General features: G+C 37.4%; 1 protein-coding gene across 3 annotated transcripts in view; it reads left to right on the top strand.

Annotated features, from left to right (window-relative positions):
* Window positions 1–27,474, top strand: part of BMPR1B (bone morphogenetic protein receptor type 1B) — a 351,191-nt gene that overhangs the window by 225,191 nt on the left and 98,526 nt on the right. Inside the window, exon 1 of one of the 3 annotated variants that reach the window (XM_036026291.1) lies at window positions 24,937–25,283. The exons of the other annotated variants lie outside the window; for them this stretch is intronic. The gene's annotated coding sequence lies outside the window, so the exon portion shown is untranslated. Of the gene's footprint in view, window positions 1–24,936; window positions 25,284–27,474 lie in introns of those variants that run through there. 3 annotated transcript variants of the gene reach the window in all.

Genomic DNA, 27,474 nt, shown 5'->3' with positions numbered 1-27,474 from the left:
ATGTGTGGACATCTCCATCCTCTTATCCAACTTCTGCGTCACATGGCCATTAACTAGTTGCTCTCAGTTATCCTTTTGGTCTGGGTTTGTCCCCTGTGGTTCTTTGGGAAGAGAACTGCAGGGTTGCAGGTATGCAGAGTAAGATCTGAAAGGAGGGATGGTAGGGTCCGGATAGGCACATCCCGTGGATTCCTAGTGGCTGGTGGGGCATGCAGCCAAAAGAGGGTTGGAGCCACGACCTCCAAAGTGCAGACCTCAAGGTGGTGACCCAGTTTTTCCATATCTAAGGGCAGTACTGCCGTGGGCCATGTAGTACTTGTATTAGGATCACCAGGTGTGCTTTTATAAGAATGCAGATTCTTTGGCTCCATTGTGCCAGACCTAACGAAGAGAGAGCAGTGTGGCACAGGGGCAGGTGTTGGGCATGTTGCCTGTCACAGGTAGTGTTGGAGGTGTTTCCTGGGCCAACGAATGAGGTTCCACTTAGTGTCTATATTTCTCTGTGGTCTTTTAAAGAACCTCTCAAATATGTAATCTAATTTAAGCAGCTCTTTGAGGTTATTATTCACATGCATCAGAATGTATGCTGTAATGTCATCGGGGAATTTGGGCCTTGAAATCGCCCTGGCTGAAGCTTTCTCTCAAGCCAAGGTTCTACATTTTTTAATCAGGATTTGAAAATATTATTGTTATAGAATATGTTCTCTATAGTTATGGTGACTCAAAAGATTAGGTAAACTTATACTTACATCAAAAAGAAAACATATTATTACTGTGAAATGGGGAACAGATATAGAAGGCCTTTGGTGGAGGAAACCCTCTCTACATTTTCAGGAAAACACTATCATTTTAATAAAGTCAAGTCACATGAAGTAAAGCAAATTTCACTATACAAGTGAAACTGGAATATTTAATGATGAAAATAGTTACTAAAGAATGGATGTTAGACACATATACATGTAACAATGTAATAATACTTGCATTTTAATTTTGTTTATAATTTGCATTTAAAGTACTTTTTTATTTTGAGAAATAATTTTAGGTTTTCAGAATAATAATACTGTCCGACTACAGGGAAGTTATGGTTCGAGTTGGAAATTGTATGGAAATATCTGTATTGATTTTGGAAAGTATTTTTTAAAAAGAATGACTGGCCAAATGTAAAAGTAACTAATGATAGTTCCATAAAATCAATAATGAAGCCATTTACTCTACTCAGTTTTAAAAAGTTGTTGGTCTCCCGCCTGTAAAGTGTTGTTTAGTTGCCAGGGGTTGCGGAGAGTTGCTAGTTATCACCAACCACACAGTACTCTAGCTGTTTTCCAGAGCTAGCACTGACCACCATAGATTCGTAATTCATAATGTACAAGTATCTCAGTCACTGGAGTTATCTGGACTACTTAGTATTCTGCATTTCTGTGAAATACTGAATGGCCACTTGTTCATGGGATGATACGAACTTTTTGGACAGATATTTTGGAAATCATTTCACACAACTGATACGTATTTCTAATGATACTGTTTTCCTTTAAAAGGATTCAGTTTCCTTTTAGGTTTCCTCCTAGGAAACCTAAATCCTTTCAGTTTCCTCCTAGGAAGAGGTTTTAGGAAAAACCTCCTAGGAAAAGGATTTAGGTTTCCTCCTAGGAAACCTAAATCCTTTCAGTTTCCTCCTAGGAAGGATTCAAAACTGAATCCTTCCTAGGATTCAGTTTTGGCTTCCATAGACAAATCAACATAATAGGGTTAAGAAATGGGACTCAACTGGAAGAGTTAATCTTGAAGTTCTACTTGAGCTGTGTTTACTGACCCTTTTCTGTTTCTTGTTAATTGGCACCTCAGACTCTACTAATTAATGGGAGAGCAAGGGGCAGGTGGCGCCGTTTTATTTTGATAATCCTTGTCAGCAATGTCTGTGTAATCTTCTTGTTTAATTATAGTGAATGTGCATTTGGGGTGCATGAACTTTCAACAGCTTTTTTCACTGGAAGTTCCCTGGTCAAGGACAGTTTTGCAACTGTCAGCCGCTGCTGCATATTGCATACAAAACCACCTGCTTTACCATGTTAGTTAGGAAATCCCACAAATGAATGTTGCTGAGGTACAGTGTGCTTCTTCAAACTAGACAAGTATAACTCTAACCAGGGGAATGAAAGAGGTCTGCACTTCCTTTAATTGTAATTCTTCTTCTTTTTCTTTTCTTTTTTTTTTTTTTTGCAATGAGAGTAAGAAATTTTGTTGAAATAGGTACATTTAACTTTCGAGCACTTAATGGATGAAAATATTAGAGTAGTGTTTTCTCTGGAAGGAAGAGCCTAGGCAGGAAGTCAAAATAAATGGAACTGATTTACTTAAGAATTTGCAAGTTCAGTTGTGAAATGACTAGATAAATGATTCTGTTGGAAAGGAGGTACCTGCTAGAAGATGCATATTTTGCACATTTGCATTTTAAGGAGACTGTTATGCTTGCAAGAGTGAAGGTGGGTTTAGGTAAAATAAATTCATAACACTTTTGAAGTTTGGGGACCAGTCTCAAACTTGTGTTCTAAGCAATGCATTATTTATTTGGGGATAGCAAAAGAAAAGGAGGGAGGAAGAAGTCAAAAAACACCTCCTTGGCTGTTAATACCTTGAAACTTAGTGGAAAGGAAATAGCACCCAATTTATAAGAACTCCAATGTAAACAAACAGGAGCTATGATAGGAAATAGCACTAGGGCCAATTTATAAGACTTGGTCCATGTTCATTTTTCAGATAAAACTTCCTGTACTTACTTCTAGCCATTTTGGGCCAGACCAAAACCAAAACAAATCTACCTCAAGTAGTGAAAGGAAGCATTTTAATTGAGTGATATTTTTGGAAAATCAGAAATAGCTGCTTCTGCTATTGGTATTTTGATAAAATTTAATGTATTAAGATAAAAGCATAAATTTATATAAACTTGACAGTTAATTATATAATTATAGTTCAATGCAAAATAATGAAGTTTTATATTTTTGTGCCTAACCAGAGAATTTCACTTACTTTAAATTTACAATTTGAATGAAAATCCAAACCTGTCATTCTTATCTAAATCTATGGTTCTCAACCCAAAGGCAGCACCCTCCTTCCCTCCAGGTGACATTTGACAATGTCTTTAGACATTTTTTGATTTTTATCATTGGGAGGGGATGCTACTAGCTCTAGTGATTAGACATGGTGGATGCACTTGGCTGGTGTGGCTCTGTTGGTTGGAATGTAGTCCTGGAAACTAAAAGGTCACAGGTTCGATTCCTGGTCAAGGCACATGCCGGAGTTGCAGGTTTGGTCCCCAGTTGGTGTGTATGTGAGAGGCAACCAACTGATGTTTCTCCGTCACATCGCTGTTTCTCTCCATTTGTCTCTTGATCCTGCCTTTCCCTCTCCCCAAAATCAATAAGCACATCCTTAGGTGAGGATTAAAAAAAAGGAAGAAAAAAAAAGACATGGTGGATGCTGCTAAAAATCCTAAAATGTACAGGACAGTCCCCCACAAAAAAAGAAGTATCTAGTCCTAAATGATGATTGATGCTGGGATTTAGAAACCTGCCCTGCCTAAATGATGCTTTCTTCTGGTAAAACACTACTTATTTGTAATCAAAGGACTGTGAAGATGCTGGATATTTCATGAAGAAGTGCTATACATTAACAGAAACAATCATATGTGCATATGCAAGGATTGGGTTATATGGGATTATCTATTAATAACACATTCCTAATTTTAATTTTTTCTCCTTAAAATTATAAATTATTATACTGCAGGAATAGAAATAATTCACTGTTGTGAGGTGATGGATGTTAACTAAAATAATAGTGAACTAAATGGTTAACTAAATGTGAAAATCATTTTACAGTATGTGCATGTATCAAATCATTATGTTGTGTACCTTAAACTAATACAATGTTACATGTCCATTGTCTCAGTAAAACTGGGGGGAAAGTGATTCAGGGGAAATAGTCTGAAATATGAGAAATAGCAGTTACAGATTTTTTATGGGTTTTTTTATTCAATTTTACTATATTTATATTCAAAACATAAGAAAGCACAATATTACTTGGCTTACAAAGAATATAATGTGACCAGCTCAGGTGATAGGTGCTGTCGTGTTTATAAAGCCCTCATTATTCCCTTGGTGTGGAGTAGCTGTACATTAGAGATTTTCAAGAGGGTTCTAGCCAAGTAGCTAAATTCAGGCCTCAATTCATTCAGCTTGTCAGTTTTTGCTAACCTATGATCATAGATAAAACATTACCATAGCATTTAATTACTATGGAAACGATAGCTTGATTCCAAACTAAACAGTTTATATTTCATCTGCACATTTTTTTCATGACACTACTACAACTATATATACACAGGGCTTATCAAATACCCTGTTTTTGGCATTCTGGTATTCATTGTTGGTCTACCAGAAGTTGCTAAATCAGTTCTTACTGACTTCCTTATACAATAGTGCAGGCATACTATGTAAAATTTAAAAATTATGTAATATTTTATACATACTCTAGAAGTCATATGTAAGTGATGCAGCACAAAAATGTGTCTGTGCTTCCACGGCACCGCACCTCAGAGGTTTACAGTTTGCATTGTTAATGCTGTGTGAACCCTGTGAGACGTTGAGACTTGGGGTTGCTTTTGAACTGGTCTATGCTCAGGTATTTCTGCAAAGTATGTTATATTTAAAGAGCTCAGCAGAAAATTAATACATACTGGAATATGTGAGAAGTGGGAAAGATTTCTATTAACATCAGTATTTCCCCCAAAATAGCTTTCTAAACTACTGAGAAGTAACTGGTTTGAAAAACAATTCAGTAGTTTTTTATGCTTTGTTTGCTGGGAGTGAAGACCTGGGATGGACGCCGTGGCGGGCCATGCTGCAGACCACTTTTGAGATAGCAGGAGGCTTTGTGCACAGGAACACGAAGGCGCATTCAGCTCAGGAACTGCAGTATATTTTATAAGGAAATCTGCATCTAAAAATAGATGCTGAATGAAACTTCTTTTAGAGCACAGGGCCATATGGTTGTAAAAGGGCCACTTTGTTTTATTGGAAAGAAAATATGAAAACTCCTCGTTTAGAAGCAGGTCTTAGCGGTGGCTGTTAGAAAACACCTTTTTGTGCAGTTACTAGGTAGGCGTTCCAAAACAGATGTGTTTTCTAGCTACGCTGATTAAATTAACTACCTTAATCAGCATTTCTCAAATTCTGTTATGTATGCTTCTTTTGGAATTAAAGTAGAAATCATATAGCATAGTTTACTTTTTTCTGTGAATTTTAGTAGGTTCAATATGTGAACCTACATATGAAATTGAAGAAAATTGTATTGAAGTTTTAGGTGGCCCTTGCTATTTGTTCTTTCAAAAGCCACATGATATGCCCCATCCAGAGTTATAATGTTATCTTCTCTGAGAGGAAAGTATTTTTATATCTATGATGTTTATAAGTGCATGTTCCTACAAAGGCCTTTTTTGTAGCACTAATGCAATTTTTGAGATTTTAGTGCATAAAAAGACTGGAAATTGAGTTTTAAATGTGACTTTATTAAAGTGGTATTAAAATAGTGTAGCCATAAAACTACTACTGCTAATTGAAATGAATTAAAAAGATTTAATGTAGTCAATTTTCCTATAACAGAAGAAAGGAGAACAACCTGATTGGCTGCAGGACGGACTGTGTTATGGATTACCAACAATATGTTGGAGCCCCATTTAGATATAGTAAAGAAACTCCCTTGTTAGCAGGATCACATTCTAAAGTTATATGAACACAACTTGAAATGTTTTATTTTCCTCTATGAACACAGTGTATCTTATTTATAGTAAATTGCCACCAATTTTACTCTCCTTAATGTGAGAGTATTTCCCATTTCCAGTGAAAAGCCCATACTGTTCAAAGTAAATGAAACCTAACATGTTTCCAGTTTAAACACCGCCCCCCACCCCAATGTTTCTTCATACCTTTGTTCCCTCTCCTCTGAGACCTCTGCCTTCTACACAGCACATGCCTGCCAACAAAACTTCTGGTATGGTAAAATGTTTTAAATTTATATGTTCTTTCCAACTCTGATGTCAAAGACCCTTGAACTTACTTCAGATCTAGAAGCAATGATGGCAAGCCTTCAACACTCACTTCTTTTAAAATGTGTTTATATGCGCTTGTGTAATACATTTTTTGGGTTCCCTGGTTTTTGAAGCTTATGGCTCAAGTGAAACAGACCTCTCACACGAAATATATTTTAAAATATGCATGTTTATACTATATGAATGGGAAAGTATATATTACAACATGTTCCAATGGGAGGACTTTAATTTTGTGCATTATCTTACAGGTTACAAGCTTTCACAAATGATATGTCGTTTGTTCGGTGTGACAGTGCTGGGAGGTATAAGGAGGTTTCTGTTTTCTAGCAAGAACTGATGCTGGCGGATTAATTGCAGTGGGGCTGGGATCTGTGACCCTGAGTCCAAGGCAGTTTCCATTAGACTACACTAAAAATTCTATTTTAAAATTCAGCAGGATGACACTGCTTGTTAATAGTCCTGTTGAATTCAGAATTGCTGAATCAGTCTGTAATTTAGCCCATGGTATCAGCGTTCTTAGCTAGTCTTAGCTAGTAGAATAAAGATGATTCTAGTAGATAACTTATTAGAATCTCTGGTAGATAACATATTAGGATCTAGTAGATAACAGAACCTCATATTAGAAAAATTCACACACTGCATGTTATTTGTGCATTAAAGAAAGAGTCACATTCATTTATCTGATCTTGCTGTTGGAAAACTCCTTTTTTTCCTCTCTGATGATGAGAAGTGATTGATTTGAAAATGGAAGAAATTTTGTGCATTTTAGATTAAAATATTATCTGCCAGGTGAGTGTCTAAGCCTTTTAGAGTTTCCCAGGCAGTACTAGGGAAAACTTTCAGAAACATCACGGTATTGGGACAGGGGTGTTTGGTCCCAGTACCTTCCTCTATAACCCATTGCATCTGTGGCTGTGAGGGCTGCCCGCCTAGTTACTTGTCTGTGGTCCAGACCACTCCAGGATGCACTCGTCAAGGGTTTACTGCATCTGTAAATAGAGTAGGAATGCACGAAATCCCACTTACTTTATTCATTCATTCAAACAATGTCACCTGTGCCAGTTTTGTGCCAGGCACAGTTACAGATGCTTTGGACATCGTGGTAAACACGAAAAAGTACCTGCCTGTAAAGTGCTGCTGTTCAGGAGGAGACAGACAATACAGGTGTAAACAAAGATTATCAAGCCAGATAGAGATATATGATTTGGAGAAAATAAAATAAGTTAGAAAAGTTGATGGTTACTTTTACTGGGATGGTCATAAAACTGAAATCTAAATAATGAAAATAAGAGCAAAACAAATTTAGGGGTCATGGAAGGAAATCAGTGTGGCCTGCTAGAGGGGTAGGCAGAAGACCAACATTCTTGGAACATTTTGGACAAAGGGGAAAGTGATAGGAAATAAGGTCAAAGTGGGAGGCAGAAGCCAAATCATGTAGGCCGCTGAACTGAGAGCACAGTGTTCTTTGCAATTCAGGTTTTAAGCAGAGAAGTAATAAGTGACTTAACACTTTGTGGATGTAACTTTGAGTGGAGAACTCAGTTGGTGGTAAGACATAGTAGAATCAATAGATGACAATGGAGAGACTATTACACAAGATTCTGCAAGATATGTGATAGTGACTTGGGCTAGAGTTTTTAAGTGCAAGTAGTGAGAAGTGGTTCAATTTGGGATATATTTTTGCCTATATCACTCCCAGGTCTTGATATCATGGGTTGGATATGAGACATAAGAGAAAGAGAGGAACTATGAAAGACCCAGTGATTTGTAAACAGAAAATATCTCTTTTAGATTGTAAAATACTAACAAATTGGCTAGCTGGCTTGCTTGCGTTCTTTCATTGATTTTTGTAGAAATGTGATGCGTCTTAATCAGCTCAGCATTTTGCACCTGATTTGATTCTCAGAAGTTGCTGCTTCAGTAGGTTCTAATATACTTTCTTGGAAGGAGAGATGGGGAATCTCTCCATCTTTTGGATGGATTTCAGAGTCAATTTTTAAATTTCAAAGTAATTTTCAGAAACATCACCTTTGTTAGAAATAATTTTTGAATATCTGTTGTATAATTGTGACCAAAGTTTCAGTTTACTGGAACGTCTTGTTAATTTATTTTTTTTTGTATTTCTGTTTACCATAGTTTAGTTTATTAACAGAAAGTGAAGGGCATTGCTCAGATTTGTGCTGTGAATTTGAAAGCCTTGATGCAGTCTTAACTTACTTTAAGTTAGCGAATATAATTGTCAGACACCTCTAGGTTTTGTTACAGCTCACACAGATCTACGCTGGCATCTTGTGTATCACAGTGCACTTGACGGCGCATCGGCACTCTCTGTGGAGTCAGTAAAATCAGTGTGTACAGTACATCTCTGCCCATTTTACAGAACACAACTTAATGTTTGATTAACGTTAAGGAGGTTCATACTGGAATTTTTAATAAAATTTTTATCTCATATTGATCTATTCAGTTCTGTAATCTTTTTTCTTTTTCTTTTTGATTTAATCTTTATTATATATTTTTTCTATTACCATTTAGTCCCTTTATACTTTCCTCCCCCCCCACAGCCATCACCACCCTGTTGTCCATGCCCATGAGTCCTTTTCCTTTTTGCTCAACCCCTCCACCCCTTACCTCCCTCCCCACTAGCTGCCATCTGCTCTCCATCTATAGGTTTGTCTCTATTTACATTTTTCGAACCATAAGATGTACTCTCCCCACCCAAATTTGGGAGGAATAATGGTTGTTAATGCTGCTGTTAAGTTCTGTTTACATTTACATTGGTGAAATATTATGTTATTTATGTTATTAAATATTTTACCACATTTTTGCTTCAAAATTTGTTTTCCTATTTTCCTCCTCTAAAACCTAGGTGCATCTTATGGTTCAAAAAGTATGGTAGCTTATTAATTGAATTTTTTCATTAGATTTCACATGAGTGAAAGCATATGGTATTTACCTTTCTCTGGCTTATTTCTCTTAGCATAATGTTCTCCAGGTCCATCCATGCTGTCACACACAGTAAAATTTTCTTCTTTTTTATGGCTGAGTAGAATTCCATTGTGTAAATGTCCCATAGTTGTTTTATCCACTCATCTACTGATGGACACTTGGGCTGTTTCTGTATTTTGGCAATTGTAAATAAACCAGCAATGAATATAGGGATACTTATGTTCTTTCAAATTAATGTTTGGGTTCCTTCAGATATATTTCCAGTAGTGGGATTGCTGGGTCAAAAGGCAGATGCATTTTTAATTTTTTGAAGTATCTCCACACTGCCTTCCACAGTGGCTGCACCAGCCTGCATTCCCACTAACAGTGCAAAAGGGCTCCCCTTTCTCCACATCCTCCCCAGCACTTGTTTGTTGATGCATTGATGACAGCCATTCTGACAGGTGTGCGATGGTATCTCATTGTGGCTTTAATTTGCATTTTTCTGGTTAGTGATGTTGAGAATCTTTTCATATGTCTATTGGCCATCTGCATGTTTTTTTGGAGAAGTGTCTATTCAGGTCCTTTGCCCATTTTTAATGGTGTTGTTTGTTTTTTTGGTGTTGAGGTTTGTGAGTTCTTAAATTTAGGACATTAATCTCTTATTAGATGTATTGGCGAATATGTTGTCCCATTCTGTGGGCTCTCTTTTTATTCTGTTGATGTTTTCCTTTGCTGTGCAAAATCTTTTTAGTTTGATGTAGTCCCATCTGTTTATTTTTTCTTTGTTTCTCTTGCTTGGAGAGAACCTGTTGCCCCGTTTTTTTCCTTACGTGTTTTATTTTATTAAACAAATTAAAACTAAAATCAGAAGTAGACATACTAATTCATGGACTAATTTCTTGGAATCTGAAATGTTAAACCAGTTTTCTGAGATTATCTGATTAAAAACATGAATGAGAGAAAACCAAAATTTCTCCATTTCTCATGACCAAATCCCACATGCTTTTTCCTCATGTGATTCTGAGGAGCAAACCCATCTTGCTTTATCATTCATCTTTCCTTTTGAACTGGATGAAAAAATGCTGAGCTATCATGTCAAGCCTGTTCTGAAGATATCCATAGTAACAACAAAGGCTTTGTGATGACAATAACATAGGTTAGCTACTTATGAAGTTAAAAATTGTGAACTTCCAATTTATATCCCAGTTACTTTGTACCTCACCAGTCATCGGCTTACCGATGGGGAAAACAAGAGTTAAAATATATATTTTCTTAAGTAGACTATAAATGTTTTCACTTTCAGTGAAAGTGTTATACTTTAATCCTCAGACTGCTTAGATAATTATTGGTAGATGAGATGCCTGCTTTTGTGCACATATATGCGTATGTTGTCTGATATGTTCTATATTTTGTGTTAAGGGTACGATCATTAATGGTCTTTCATCTGTGTATCATTAACTTCCCAATGCTTTGCCTTGTCAAATACTGTCTTGCAGAGCTAAACTTTCTGAATTAGAAGAGGCACCAGGGTATACTGTTGTTCATATAAATTAACTTAAATGAAGATCATTTCTTCAGTGCAGAGGCAAGAGGAAGGCAGGGCCAGAAGCATTTGCCCCAGGAGGCTTTATATAGGATGATTGGAGACATTCTTAAAGACAGTGAGGCACTAGCATTTGTTTAAGAGAGAGGCTATTTCACTCTGACAACTCATGCTGGAATTAACTGGTGTCATTTTGAAGGAAGGCTTTGCTAATTGACGTCTCCCAATTGTATATAATGCCAACACCTTTTTCTGTTAATTGTTTCCCATAGCATAGCTCAGTAAAGCAAAAATTCGTGCAAACTTATAAAGGTTTAAGAGAAATTGTTGCAATTTAATTAGTTTCCAAAAGCTCTGTGTGAACTGTAACAGTTGGTTGGTATTATTCGTACAATTTTTTGTTGCTTGACGTTGGAAGCATTATGTTTGTGTACTGTGATGATGGCTTGCTGAGCAATTGCAAGGTTCATTATGCTACCAAGACTGTCAAGGGGCATTTACAGATATTCATGTGCAGTGAACCCTTGAACTTGAACTGGTCATTCTTGTCTCCTGTGGCTGAATTTGTATTTACTCTAAATGGCAGGAGAAACTTTAATTATGAAACCAGAAAAGAGGCAAAATTACTGAAGTTTAAAATCATAAATGGACTATTAAGAAGTATGCTGGCAGTTTTTCCTCTCTATTTTAATAATGTTATCTGTGCTCTCAAGGAAACTCATCATAAATTTAATGGTTAACATTTTAAAAAATGCATTCTTGGTGGTAAATGTGTGCTTTTAAAATTTTGTGTTTCTATGTAAAGGATATTAGAAATCCATTATTTCCAATGTAGGAAATCTATCTGTAGACCAAATGCAAATTAAAAATTAATTTGCAGTTTAAAAATGTGATCCAAGCATTATACATTAAAATGATAACTTATGAAAATATGAAAGACATTTAAAAGGCAAAATTCAAGACATAGGCATATGCCCATTTATCAGCACATAATTATGGGTCAACACTAAAGTATATATCACAATAATTAGAATAATCTCTTTATGAGTGTCCTTCCACTAGACTTTTAAGTTCTTGAGAATAAAAGTGTTTTCTTAACTAATCCAGGTATACTAACTCCTGGGGATCAATGCATAGGGCACGTTCAAAGAAGTTTTGTTGAACCAGTTGAAGTATGAGAGAATGTGGTATATTAGAGAGGACTACAATTGGAAATAAAAAGTTACTACTGGAACACGAATGCATGGAGATTGACAGCAGGAGACAGAATGAGAGGATTGGACAGGGCAGTTGCCTCTCATCTCAGTGACTTGGATTAGGTACAAAGGATGTGACGGAGCCATTGCAGCAATGTAAGCAGCAAATCCCTCTGACAGCCTTGTGGAGAATGGGGATGGGGCAGGAGTAAGACCCACACTCTGATTCATCCAGGCTGGGATATGCTAGCCCAGAAGCCTGGCTTGACCAAAAGTTCTTTTTGTTGTTGTTTATAAGAAAAATGAACAAAAAAATAAACCACTTAAAAATTTTTATGTGGTAAAATACACACAACAAAAATTACTCCTTAATCATTTTTACATGTTCCATTTTGGTCATATTAAATATGTTCATATTGCTGGGCACCCCATCTCTAGAACTCTTTATCTTTGCAAAGTTGAAAGTCTGTCTTAGTCTGTTCAGGAACCTATACCAGACTCCAGGAATGGGGTGACTTAAACAACCAACATGTATTCTTCATAATTTTGGAGGCTGGGTCAATATGCTGGAAGATTCACTTCCTAGTTCCTCTTCCTGGCTTGTAGTCTGCTGGCTTTACATGGCAGAGAGAGAGAGAGAGAGAGAGAGAGAGAGAGAGAGCGCAAGCGCAAGAACACATGGGAACCAGCTCAGGTCTCTTTGTCCTCTTCCTAAAGGACAGTGATCCCAGCATGGCAGCCGAATTCCCCACCTCATCTAAATCCCAGCACCTCCCAAAGGCCCCACCCCCAGATGTCATCACATTGGGTGTTGTGGCTTCAACATGAGGCTACCATAACAAAGTAGTCTTTTAGTAACTGGTTTATTTCCCTTAGCAGAATGTCTTTAAGGTATACTGATGTTGTTGCTTGTGTCAGAATTTCCTTAAAATACTATCTTGTTGTATGTGTGTACAACATTTTATTTATTTATTCAGCTATTGAAAGAAATTGAGTTGCTTCTCAGCTTTTGGCTATGTGAATGATGTTGCTGTGCACATGGATGCATAACTATCTTTTCAAAACCCTACTTTCAGTTTATTTAGGTATATACTCAGAAGCAGAATTTCTGGGTTGCATGGTAGTTCTACTTTTAATTTGGGGGGGAGTCATTATACTGTTTTGCATAGCAGCTTTATGGTTTTACATTCCCATCAACAGTACACAAGGATTCCAATGTCTCCACATTCTTGCTAGTGCTTGCTTTTGGGGTGGTGGGGACAGTAGCCATCCCATTGGATGTGAGGTGATAACTCACTGTGGTTTTGTTCTGCATTTCCCTAATGATTAGTGATGTTGAGTGTCTTCATGTATATATCTCCTTTAGAGAAATGGCTGTTGAGCTCCTTTGCCCATTTTAAAAATTGGGTTTGTTTTTGTTGCTATTGACTTACAAGCATTCTTTATATATTTTGAATAATAACACTTTATCAGATATGATTTGCATATTTTTTCCTATTGAGTTGTTTTTTCAAGCTGTTTATTATATCCTTTGATGCACAAAAGTTTTAAATTTTGAAGGGTCCAACTTATCTATTTTTTATTGCTTCTGTTTTTGGTGTCATATTCAAGAAAGAATTGCCAAATGCAATGACATGAATCTTTCCCCCTATTTTTTCTAAGAGTTTTATAGGTTTAGTTCTTAGATTAAGGTCTTTAATTGATTTTGACTTAATTTCTTTGTAAGGTATAAAGTAAAGGTCTGATTTTCTTTTTTGCATGTGGATATCCAATTTTCTGAGAACACTGTTCGTTGAATACTAGCCTTTGCTCATTGAATGGTCTTGGCAGCCTTGTTGATCCTCTTTATGTATTACTGGAACAAAAGAAAAAAAAAGGCCTTTGGTGCATGAAAATGAGGGAATTACTGAAGGCAGACTCTTGGGGAGACACTGGAGACTTTCTAAACAAGTCAGTCATGGAGATAATTCCGGGAATGGTGTGCTGAAACCTTGTCAGATCAAGAACGCAGAAGGAGGGACTTAGAGCATCTCCCTAAACCAGAAAAAAAAATATACATACAATGTTTTTCTTGTTTCAGTGGGATTTCTGCAATAGAAGAAAATGTTAAAAGCATGGACAAAGATGACTGGCATGCACCACAGGAAATATAAACTGTAGTAGGGAAGGCAATGTGCATAAACAGTTACAATACAGGTAGATAGGATATGTTATAGAGATGATACTAATAAAGTGCTGTTAAAGTCTAGAAGAGGAAATAGTTACTTTTGCTTAGAGGGCTAATTGGGTCTTTCTGGATATGTCCATCCAAATTTCAAGATTAAAAGCAACAGGAACCAATCATGATTAATTTACCTAGAAAACAAAACTATTAAGAGGATATTTGCTAGCTCATAGAAATATGAGAGCCAAGCTTGGAAGGGGCACAGCCTAGAACAATACTTACAATTCCACCCCAGAGTTTATCTTGTAATAAGGACACCACTGTCAGCAGAGTTTCATGGAGACACTTCCACTCAGGTTGCCCACACCATCCCTGCTACATCCGGGTGCTGCTGCCAGTACTGGTGCTGCTGCTGCCTTTAGCAGGTGAGTGTAGCTGCTACTGCTCCTGCCACCACTGGTCGAAGCGAGTGCCCTGAGATCCTCTCCTAACTTTATGCAAAGTCTGGGACATGTGCATCTGATTTGGAGGGTTTTACTCAGTAACTCATGTCCTAGCTATAGGAGAAGCAAACTAAGTATGTGGCATTTTGTGGCTTCTGTTTTGGTAGAGTTGTGTCTCAGAAAAATGGAAAATGTCCAACATATAGGAAGTTAGAAGAGCTTAAACCTAGGTGGCTGCAAAGTCTAAGAATGTCCACGGAATTGAGAGACGGAGAAGAAATAATATTTAGGCATGCACTGGTAGATGGAAATATGGAGTGGCAGTTCAGAGGAAGATTTACCCTGGTGGTCAAAGCGATGTTAGCTGAAGCCCTGACATTACAAGGGAACATGTTTGAGAATAAAAGAAATCATTGGGAAAGAGCAGTGATCACCTATATTTATATGAATCTAAGAGGAAGAAACTTTGATGGCTAGGCCCTTGTGATAAACAAAGAAAGAGCTTCTAGCAAAGGCTTTGAAAATTGAATTTGCTCAATTTACTATTAAATGAGTGATGCTTTTAAGAAGGAGAGGACTTGCAGTGTCCAGTATTGCTTAGGGATGAAAAGGATGGAAGACTAAGAAAAACTCATTGGATTTATGGACCTTGAAAGGAGGGTTTTATTAGAATGGTGGGAATAGAGGTCCAATAGTGTCAAGTAGGGATTTTGGAATGGTTTGTGATGGTACATAGAGCAGTAGGGTGGGTTTCTCTGAGTAAGACTTGAGGGAGATGATGGAGGAAGCTAAGTTGTGATCTAAGGGAAGAAAGAGGGCTTTACACAGAGGGGTAGCAGATGCAAAGCTCCAAGCAGGAGCAGGCATGGTGTGTTTGGGGGACAGAATGGGGAAGAGGGACAGTTATAGGAGAGGAGCCACTGAGATCATTGCACCAGCTTTTATAGGACCTTATAAGCCATTGTAAGGACTTCAGAAAGACAGAAAGAGCATCTACTCTAGGATGGACAGCTCTTTGATATTTTCTGTAGCCTAACACAAAGTCAATCTATAACTTTTAAACAATTCAGAAAAACTTCAAGCTTACTTTTCATAGGCTATTTCTATTCGCAACCACTTCCATAAGCAGATAACCAACACAAAGAGCTACTGTTATATAACCAATGCAAAGTGAGGCAAGAGTGTTTATTGTCAAGGCTAGGTAAATGCTGATGAGTAATTTATAGTTCTTTCACCTGAATTCATAGAATGAAGTAACATTTTGTTGTATCATCTTAATAAAAAATGGAATAGTCTTTTAAAACAAATGTTTCCAGAAGTGCAGCTATTTCTTTAGAGCTTTCTCCTCTTTTTTTTTATGCATCCTTTGGTGGAGGTGCTAATGAGATATATTGAGGGCTTTGAGGTGCTTCCACTGTAAACTTTTGGGAGACCTCAGAGTGGAAATTATAATGGCTATTTAAATTGGATTGGTCATCTTAATGGGCCTTAAATCATTTGGATAAATAGGTTTTACTCATTTTGGTTAAGGTTGAATTCGAATGTTTTATTTGGCATAATCCTTAAGATAATTCACTGCTTGACTCATTTTTCACTTCCAGCGGGGTGTTTGGTAGCAGCAGGCATGGCCACAGAGAAGGCTGACTGTAACAGGAAATGCAGAGCAAGGTGGTCCTGTAGAGGCATGCCCAGGTAACTGAGGCTTTTGTGTTGGACAAGCATAGTATTACAGTTTTATTTGTTTCCCTCGGAATGGCAAAGACTTGTTTTTGTGTCTAAATATGTAATTTCTTTTATCTGGTAATTGCGATCACTGGAGCTCATCCTCTGGACTTCCAGAACTTAAGCGTCATGCTGCCTTTGTTTCGCGCACAGTCAGTGTCCTCTGATTCCACGGCTGCGCTCTAACAGAGCCCAGAGAGGAAGGACTGCACTCACGCTGAGGTCTGATTCCACTGTTCTGTGGCCTTCTCTGGTTGAGTAAGGTCTATACGTGGGTGTTCCATTTCATTTCTTTCTTTGTTTTTTTACTAACTAGTTGTTTAAACATTCAAACCGACCTAAGTCCTGTAAAAATTCCCCTTGTAATGGTGTCTGCTAGAAAGGCTTTAATGAGATTATCAAAAACTTACTTCTCATTACAAAAAATTCAAAACACTAAGCAGCTGTGCTTTATATCTGGGGACAGGTGAAGGAAGATAAGGGAATTATATTTATATATATTTGGGATACAGTATGTTTCAGGCATCCTCTTGGTATCAACCATCTGTCAGTAGGAAACTATTTGAATGTACACAGTTGACTTCTGCTGGTAGAAGATATGAAAAGGCTTAGCATGTCATGAATCTGAACTGAAAATCATGGCAAGAAAATCTTTTCTTTTTATGAAAAGACTTTTTTATGTGCATGTAGATTTTAAATGTCACCTTACATGGAGAAAGTAACTTTCTGTAATCTTTGTACTTCTCTTAGCAGCAATTTTTAAGACTACTAAGAAATGTGTTTGTAATACACCGGCAGCACTATTGTTGAGGCTTTCTGTGGAAAGGCTAGTATATGCTAAATAGAAACAAAATTTCTCTCTGTTATAAATGTCTTTTCTTGTACTTTAAGAAACTTTTTACCATGTAATTCCTTATAAACATATTTAGGTATTTTCCAAAAAGTGAAAACTACACTTCCTAGGAGCTGTCTTCATATAGTGTTTGAACTTAAGCCTAGACTCTTTGTGTTTAAATAAGAGCTATACTTCATCTCCTTTTATATTTCTTGTATGTGTGTACTAAAGTGTTCTTTCTTTGTTCCTAACATATAGTCAGAGGGAGTTAGGAGGGAACATACGAGAATAAAATTTTATTGATATTATGGTTTCTATTTAAAGTTTTATCTTTGGTTTACTTATTATTTAATATTAAAGTTGGATTTGTGTGAATTTCATGCATAATTGACTTTAGGATGAAATAGAGTGATAATAATACTCTTTAAGGAATTGATATACATGTGAAACTATGTTCAGATTTTTATAATAGCTAACATGGATTCATATAGGTACTTGAGATTTGATTTTCTGCTCTGGGATGCTTTAGTGCTAATTTGATAAAAAGACAATATACTTTCACTACCTCTGGAATAGAGCTTCAGGTAAGTCAAGTTAGTAGCTTGAGTGGTTCATGATTTTCATATTGTGTAGCTTGGACTCTGAGGAGTCTGGGACCAAAGGGTTAACAATTATGACACCAGGATGTGCCTATTGTTACTAAAACAAATAGCAAAAAACCTCTTTCTCACATAGTTCCTTATACTGGAGCAAAGTAGATCTAAAAATGCCTCCTCATGGGGTGAAGAAAGCCTCTGTTGTTAAATCAAACTCGTCTGCTGAGGGGAGGACTACATTACACGGTTCTGGTGACTTCATTCATCCTCTTATTCTTCCCCCTAAGCGGCAGAGTTGCCTCGTTATACCTCCTAATGCACAGGTTACTCAAGGGAAGGAAATAACAACCTTTCCTCAGTTCCAGGGCACCTCACTCACCTTGGTTGCTTCACTTATAAAATGTGATCGATAATACCTGCATTGAAGAGGTGGGAAAGTTAAAAGGAATGTATACAAGACACTGCTTTAAATTAATGATATGTATCTATTTTAATTGTTATTATCATAGTTTTTATAAAAAGTAATATACATGCTGTGGAGAGGAGGTCCATCTCTCCTTGAATCTGAAAGCACTGACCTCTGAATGCACTATTGTGGCTTCGCAGTGTCTGGTGTCCCTCTTCTCTGAAACTGACAGGTTTGGGATTCAGGGTAAGAATTTCAGGCAATCACCTTCCTTGAGTGAACTTCACCAGCCCCCAGAGTCTCCGAGTCCTCTTTCTACTGAATGGACTGATTCTGGCCCAGTTATTTCTCACAGAGCAAAAACATGCAGGTCACTAGGTGGTGAAGCACTGGAATCAGATCCTGTCAACTCTAACCAGTTCTGGGCCTTGTTGGCCTAGGCACTCGTGGTATTCTTGTCTGCAGATGTCATCATCATCCTATATTCTATCTAGAAATAACTTCCCTGGGTTCCTGGCTTCTCAGCTCCTGCCAAGACCTCTTCCTTCCACTCAGTTTTAGTTTTTGGTTTGGGTCATTGTCTTGACCAGGTTGTGGATTACTCTATAGCGATTAACATAAAAATCATCTCACATTTTATCTATCACCTAGTACCCTATTACTAGGGTACAGGTTTGCCCGCGTTAGCCCTTAGCTGAATACCACTTAAATCAGGAAATACCCTAAACAGAATATTCATACATGGAGTTACGGGATCCTGGGGCATTCTGGAGTTTTGCTTTGTTTTTGTGTTTTGTTTTAACTGTAGAGCTTATCTTAGCACATTCACCGAGTTAATTTTCACTGGTAGTTTAATCACGTAAGTTGCCTTTATTTCTCTTCCTACTCTTTCATGTTAATTGCTTCTAAGTATATTCAGCTTATCTTGTGTGCAGGCTGGGTATATCCTTGTTATAGTCATGGTCTAAATGAGCTTCTAAAAGGAACTCTGCAATCTCTAGGTAAGTGATATTGTCATAGATTTAAGATATTTTTATCATAAAATTCCATGAAGCATCTTGCTCTGATGGTTTTGGTTGCGCTGATGTTCATATTATGCCCTCCAAGTACACAGTGTTCCAGTGTTGTAGAAGAATACAGTTTGGGGCGTATTTGTTCAGTGAGTTGTAGGGAGTAGCAAAGTTAAAAGACCAATATTGAAGGCCCATATCAGATGATGTTTTCATGTACATTCTATAATATTGGGGCTCAGGACTGTTAATAATGATAATATTTGTATTAGGAGAAAATGGTTTATTCTGCAGATTGGTGTTTAATTTATATTAAAATATATTCAGAGTATTTTGTAACAAATGCATTTCCTCTGTTACTTTTATAAATTCTTCAGGAAAGATAACTTGGATGCATGGTTATTATAAAAATTACGTTTTTAGTTCTTGAAATTTATACTTAATGAACAGTTATTTAAAAAAATCTTCTAAAGCCACTGAAACCTGGTTTATAGCAAAAGTTTTGAAATTCTAAAGCTTGGAGTGAAATCTGGATGTCTTTACATTTGTGTGTGAATTTTTTTTGTTGCCAGAGGTAACTGTAGAGAATTTTTTTTTCAAACAGCACCCTTTTAATAACAATGGTCTTCCCAAATATACTGTGGCATAGCTTTAAACTTGATTAAGTCTGTCTTGGACTCCCCCCTCCTCTCCCAGAGTAAATGGAAGAAAAGTTTGGCAGGCTCCATGCTGCGCACTTGATTGATGTCCAGAACATCTGAAGGACTTTTGTGTCCTGCCTGCTCTCCGTGAGTGCATAATGTGTGAATGCTTAAAGAAGGTCAGCCCTTATCACATGTAATCTCGGCCTGAAAGCAGATCAGCGGTGACAGTCATATCCCGTCAGAAAGAACACAAATCATCCTCTCCATGCCTGAGACAAGTTGTGGGATATTTTCTCTCTCTTCTTACCCCTTCCCACTCATGGAGACCTTGGCAGAGCCATGAAAGGCAGAGGAAAGACGTGCTCAGAATAATGTGTCACTCCTTGGAGGGAGGAAGGGATTGTTTGTTTGTAATGATGTGATGGTCTTTCACGGCAGCTAGAAGGGGACTTTGGGCTGTTAATGACCAGTGATGTGGAATGCTGCAAATTAGAGTGGGGTGGGGCGGCAGGGGGCAGCCTAGAAAAAGCCGGCTGATGTTGTGGTCTTTATAAACTCTGAAGTCAGAAAAAAAAGTTTCTGTGCAGTCGAGTTCTGTTGTTTGTTTTTTTCCTCCATAGTGGAGTAACTTTTAACATCGACCAGTGTATGGTGTACATGGAAGTGAATGGCTAAAATTCAGAATAATAAAAGGAAATCTCCAGTCCCTTCTGTGATGCACGTACTTTCCTATTTTGGGCACACCAAGTACGCAAGTTTGAAAAATATTTTAGTGAAAAACTCAGTGGAGTGCTAGGGGTCTCAAATGCTCTGGCTTCCAGTGAGAAGCAGGGAATAGCTGTTGTTTCTAGGTCTCAGTGTGTTTGAACAGCAGTTTAATTAAAAAGTAGATGTTTATTAGCAGGGATGTTCAAGTAATAAAAAAACAACACCTTGCATTCATTAAGGATAATAAGGATATTGCTACATTTTCTTAGATAAAAAGGAAAATATTTTTTATCCTGTCTCAAAACTGTACCAGCTTCCTTTGAAATGTGATCAGCTCCAAGACGTGGTTGCAGTCGGTTCACACCATGGGAAATAAACTGTGCAAATACCTCCTGAGAAATGAAGGCATCGCTTCCCCTGTCTATAGGGTCAAATCAAACCAAATGATGAGATGTAAGGTCCTGCCCAGCTTCTCCCAGTCCACGTGCGCCTGAGCTCGCTGCTCTCTGGGCATATCCAGTCTCTCAGACTCATGTTCTCTGCAAACATTGCTCTTTTTTGCTGCTCGTAAATGTCTGTACTATCTGTTCTCTTAGCTTAATATTCCTTGCCCTCCCTCTACCCATGAACTCCTACTTATCTTTGAAGACCAAGTTTAGATGCCTGTTCTGCACAAGTCCACTCCCCACCCCCAGCCGGTAAATCTGTTTATTCACTGTGCTTCCCGTGTTCCTTCTCTACAGCAGGCAGTCACTGGGCTGTGCTGTCACTATTTCTTTGTATGTTCGTCTTCACTCATTCCCAGGGCAGTTCTGTCCTGGAGGCAGGTACTTTTTTTTAATATACATCATTTTATTACAATTTTTAAGGTGTCTCTGTACAAATAGAAGTTTAATTAAAAAGCAGATGTTCCAAATATAATATTAGCAGAAATGTTCAAGTAATAAAGAAACCAACATTCACCTTATTATTTAATACTTTAAAACAAAATCCCCCAAATTTACAATTGATACTATGTCCTATGAGTTTTGCTGTGCTACCATCCACAAGTCAAGAAATTAAAGAAACCATTAAATAGAAACATTTAACATCAAAACCTTATGATCTAAATGCATGTAGTAGCCCATTAAAAACTACAACTTCCATTTTTTAAAAAAGTATTTTCTCTACAAGGAATCTTACCAGCCACATAGAAGTTTGTATGGTTTTTGTACTGAAGCTAATGTTGAGCTGCACTTGAATGCACACACTTAGCAAAACAGCTGCCTGAACACGCGCATACTCTGTACACATCATTACTTAGTAAAGTTCTCATGTCCCATTCACAAGACTGTCCCCCAAATGCAGTTTAAACCTGTATAAATACATGAAATCAGGAGATCAGGTTTTTTTTTTGTGAAGACAAGTCACAGATCAAATTGTTGAAAAGATATAATTTAACACTTTCATGTAGTTCTGTTTTGATTACATGAATATTTAATGAATTATATAAAAATAACTTGAGTAAATAAATATTTGCCTTTGCAGGTATAATTGAAAAATTTAAAACTTTGATTTAACATCAGATGTACTGTATTTTGCTGTGTATAATATTCACCAAATTTTTGAGGGAAAAACAAGGGTGTGTATTATACATGGGTATGATGATTACCAACTGTGGGTATAATAATGGCTATGATAATCCTGGGTATAATGCACACAAAACATGGGTGCATATTATACACAGGAGCACATTATACATGGCAAAATATGGTGCTTTGTACTTCCTATCCTTGTTTTTCGCATTCACGTTGTTTGTGGCAGGAACAACTTGGTAAATGTTATATTAAAGAATATATTGTTAGTAAGGTGGGTTTGCCTTTGTGTGTGTGTGTGTGTGTGTGTGTGTGTGTATGTGAGAAGGCAGGACAGTAGTGAGAATTGTCAGGAAATTGCTGACTGACCATTTTCTGATGTCCTCTTTTCTGGGTTCCATCATCAGTTGTTTGTATTTATTTTCCTGCCTAATCTATATAAAATCTTAACAGTTGGGTAATGAATAGACAACAGAACAGAGTCTCAGTAGTTCGCCCAAGGTTACGCAGACAGCACAGACAGGCGCTCTCTGCTCCACTGACCCCACAGACCTCGAGCGAGTGGGTCCATGCAGGAGTTCCGCAGTGACGTGTGCTGGTGGCACCTCCTGTTCGAGGTGGCAGCACAGCCTGTGCCCTTCTCTTCTATTTCCTTGTTCTTCTCTTGTGTGTATTTTCAAATTCAGAGTTTTCTTTGAAGCCTCGTTTGGTGTGTACTTAAGATGAGTGTGCTGAATCATATGCAAATAAGGATTGTTTGCTAAGCCAGATTTCTCATCTGCCTTCTGAGAGTTTTATTAGATCATTTGAGCCTCGTTGTCTGGAACGTAATTATGCATTTTATAGAACATCTCCTTCTGTGTTGGCACCCCGAGTATGTTAACCATATAGAGAAAATGGAAGGAATTAATATGGATACATCTTCAATTTCTTAGTATCACAGATGAAAGAAAGAATTCTGTATTATTAACAAAACGTTTGACTAAGTGGAACTCTCTCTGCACATGTCTAATTTTCACTTCTCACATAGTTGGAAGTATAGGTTCAAAGACTCATCCTCTATGCTGGAATCCCAAACCTTTTTTTAAATTTATCAATCCAGTTGCTCAAAAGCCTTTAGTTATTATATAGTATGTAGTCTAAACTTTGCAACCTGTATTCAGAGTCCTGCACAATCTGGTTCTACTCTAACTTTCTTTCTAACTCTTTGCTAATAGGAGCACTCTGCTCCAGTAAGATATTTCCTTTTCATGCTATTGCACAAGGGAAATACTTAATCTTAACTTTTGATTCTTGTTCTTCCCTTTCTATCTCCTCTATTGCTGTCTAAATAAATTCAATTAATATTTCAGCCTCCAGCTGTTTCTTCAAAGTAGTATAATCCATCTCTGACTCGGATTTTCTGTCTTTATTTCAGTTGAGGATACTTCATCCTAAAATATCTTACTTTTTAAAACTTAGTTCTCTCATATATATTGTATATAATGTAAGTTGCTTTTTCTGTGGTATTATACATTTCTTGAGTGCATGTACTTCAGGTAGCGCATAGTACAGAATCAGAAATGATTGCTGATATGAATTGTTTTGAACTGAATTAGGATTCTAGGAAGAGAGCAACTATTCTCTATTCATGCTTTGAACCGTTTGTGGATGCCCATATTGGGGAAATGCGAGCGGTGGGAGCTGTCCCACATTTCAGCCATGTACTCCTCATCCCGAAGCACAAGGCTGGGTTCCAAATTGGCAGCGGAACCATGTTGAGATGTGGCTCTGAGCCAATATAGAAGGTATGAACAAGAGATTCTATTGCTTGATTTTTGACTACTTTTCCCACATGTAACCTCTCTGCTCCTAATCACTCTTACTCATATTAGTTATGCCTCAGTCTCCCTTCTTAGTTGAAAGGGATGTGGATCAATGATACTGGAAGACTGCCTCATGCACCACCCCCAGCTTCCATTTTCCTGACAAGTTGGTTGCATGGCTTCTGAGAAATACAAAATGTGTAGTTTCTTAAGCCTAGTATACTCCCAGATTTCTGTTGAATTTGTCTCATGAAAGTGGGAATTGTAGGTGTTTGTAAAGCCACAGACAGCAATTGTTTGGCTACCTTAAGCCAGAGAACAGACCAGAATGGCATGTCAGAGGGTCATGTTGGGAGGTGCTGGTGCCTGTGTGTAGGGGTGGGGTATCCCTTAAAAGTGAAGATGGCAGAGATTTTTTCCCAAGGTAATCTTAAAATGTCAAGCAAACACATCTGATAATGTCTTAGATGTAACCATCATAGTGAGCCTGTGCTCTCACACTTCTGAACCCTTAGTAATGCCTCCCCTTTGTATCCGTCTGTGTCTGCACATACTGACAGTTCATTATATTCCCTGCTATTCCTTTATTGTCAATTCTCAGAGTGAAAGAAATCAAATAGCCTTTTAAAAGTTTTTTAGTGTCAAAAAAGATCACTCAGAATATCATGGGAAATCATTTTTTACAAAATATGCATTGTTTACATTGAGGCATAATTACATTTAAAATACTAAAAAAACTGAATAACTTACAGTGGTTTTATTTACATAGCAAGTGGTTAGGTTCATAGTACTTCTTATATTTTATATAGGAAACTTCAAACTATAGTCATTTAAAATTAACTGATTAATGAGTGGCTTAACTGAAATATTTTAACTGAAATATTCATTCATCATCTAAAAATAATGCCTTTTACATCCTTTTCCATATCTGAGCACTTGATTCAAAGGCATTTGCTTCATTATTTACATGTGGATACACTGTGAGAAAACCATCAGAACATGACACTTGATGTGTTGCAGTATTTCTATCACTTCATCAAAGATAACATTGTATTTCTCCTTGTCTTTCTATGGTTCCCAAACAGTGACCAATTTTAGCCCAGAGAAAACCTTGAGTGCAGAAATAGAGATAGCCTGTTTCATGATGGTGCCCTGTAGGTGTGTGTTGCCTTGGAATCCCTGCAGAGCTGACCGGAGCTCTGGGGACATGGGCTTGGCCATGCTGAGGGAGGCACCTGCCTGTGCTCTGCGGCCCCTGTGTGGGCAGCTGGGTCACGCCCTCTTCTTAAGAAAACAGTCCTGCTCCGGGTCCTCACTGCCCTTTGTTGTCCTCCCCACGAGGTGATCAGTTGAAGTCTCTGTGGTGACAGCACCAGTTTGTAACAGGCTTGTCTTCCACAGTCCTGTCTCAGACTTGCTGGCAGGCTTGCCTGAAGCTCTGACAAGAGTGGCAGCACAGGCGTCTCAGTGAAAGAAGGAGAGGCAAGAAACAGGAGGCTTCAGCTGGAAGGTCACACTCACTGCTGTCCCACTGTAATGAGTTGGCTGGAAGAACTAAGCTGGCAGCTTTACATTTCCTTGCTCGTTCTCCTGCCCGTGCACACTCGGGGTAAGAAGATCAGTGCCCCACCGGACAGTGCCGAAGGGTGCTCCATTAGTGTCTGGTTTTGTGGCTTTATCACAGAATGGAACGTTCAGGGCTCAACAGTTTCAAACCCCATCCTCCAGCTGCTCTGTAATTTTACTCTTTTCTCTGTTTGGGCAGAGCTTCCCAGATAATGTATTAGAATGACTTTAAGGGGATTTAAAGTTTCTGTTTTCTCTAGCAATTAAGAATTAAGTGCAGTCCAGTTTGGAACTTTGAGTTTAATAAAGTGGATTGTCAGCATTCTGTGACAGTTTGTTTGCGGAGAACTTAAGAAAATAACAGTTCTAATAAACTTTGTTTTGATCATTTTGAGTTGAATACTGTTAGATTTTTATAGATTAGCTAATTAACTTTGAAGTTTGTTTGAATTTTTATATGGATGTGTGGAGTAAATCTCTATTTTTATAATGGCAATAATTATAATTTGTGACTATGTCAGAAGTTTATCCACATCTAGGAACAGGGCTTAACTTAGCGATCATTTTGTCCAGAAGAATTATTCTTGTATAAAGTTGATGAAAGGGTAACAAAAATTTTTTAAGAAATAAAAGAGTAATTATAAGAGTAGGTGAAATATTTTTAAGTTAGAAGAAAGAAAATGAATATGAAATAACTTAATGAATAAGAAACTTAAGGAATATGAAGCAATTGTCTGTGATGGTGGTTTGCAGTGGGGGAGTCCTGAAGCTGAAAATAAAGAGAAAAAGGTTTTATAAAATTAAGCCAGGGGACAAAGAGAATATGTATGAGATCAAAATGCACTTTAGAGTTCAGCCTCATGTACTTGTGAATGCATTTTACAGAGCCAGTTTGACAATACTACTTATTTGAGATGTACGTATAATCAATTGGCATGTACTTTTGATTGGCACTCATGAGATGAATGTTTTCATAATCTCAGTGTACTCCATAACACTATTCAGATACTGCATTTTGTGGCTTGGCTACATGAAAATGCTTTTAATTTTGGGTATAGATAAGTGTAACTCAAAGGAGTTTTGTGTATTGGTATGAAGGAACAATAGGTAGTTTTGTGTATTGATATGAAGGGACAATGGGTAATTTACCTGATTTGCTAGTTTATTTTCCAAAAAAATTGTTATAATCTTGTAGCTTGTAAAACAGACTGGAAAGGCATCAGGGTAACTATTTCTTAAGGCCGTTTCAGGAAGCTCAAAGCCTGTTACATGTGATGTGAGATTCTTGTTCCTGTATCCATGCTATAGTACTCCTTGATTGCCTGAGAGTAACTTCATTTTCTTTCAGCATTGTCCTTGAAATATATGAATACCTAAATTCATTATTGATGTATATCAATAAAAAGCAGAGAGGCCATTGCTAAAGAGAAAATCTTTGAATCATAAATGTTAGGCTTAGAATATACATGAAAATGATGTATAGCTGTCTTACTTTTCCAAAGAGGAAGTTAAAATTCAAAGACATTCCTTGCTTTTTTTTTCTGAGTAACATAGCCTTTGACTCCCTGTCCAGGCCGTGTGTGTGTGTGTGTGTGTGTGTGTGTGTGTGTGTGTGATTTATTCTGTAGCATAGTGGTTAGGAATCTGAACTCTGGACCCAGAATGACTGGGTTTGACTCTTAACTCTACCGCTTATTAGGAATGTAAACTCAAATGAGGTATCTTATTAGTTTCTCAATTTTTTCAACCATAAAATGAGGATAATAATAATAATACTGACATTAGGGTTGATTTGATTACAAAATGAGTAAATACAAATAAAGCACTCAGAATGGCGTCTGATGCATAGTATTATCTGCAGGTGTGTTATGACTAATGTCATTATTAATAACATTAATTTATGTATTTATAAGACCTTAAATCCTTATTTAAAGTAAATATGTTTCAAAATGATAATTTGAGATATTTGGAGAGTATGAGGTTCAGGCTAATGAAAATATTTTTAAATTAACTCTATGGAAACCTGAAAACTCCATCTGGAAGGAATATGCACACTGTCGCAGTTGCACCTTCAATGGTACAATGCTCTGCGAAGTCTCCATGGGGGAGAGAACTCTTCCTGCTTGGAGCACGTAGCTAGGTTGGCTTGTGCAGAGGGTGATTCATCAGTCCAGATCTTACCACTGTGTAAATCTTATCTTAAATGTTTTAGTTGAGGAGGCACAGGCTTGGAA

The sequence above is a fragment of the Phyllostomus discolor genome, chromosome 1 (assembly GCF_004126475.2).
Source record: "Phyllostomus discolor isolate MPI-MPIP mPhyDis1 chromosome 1, mPhyDis1.pri.v3, whole genome shotgun sequence".
Taxonomy (NCBI): domain Eukaryota; kingdom Metazoa; phylum Chordata; class Mammalia; order Chiroptera; family Phyllostomidae; genus Phyllostomus; species Phyllostomus discolor.
The sequence above is the reverse complement of the archived record's forward strand: the minus strand, read 5'-3'. Positions and strand labels throughout refer to the sequence as shown.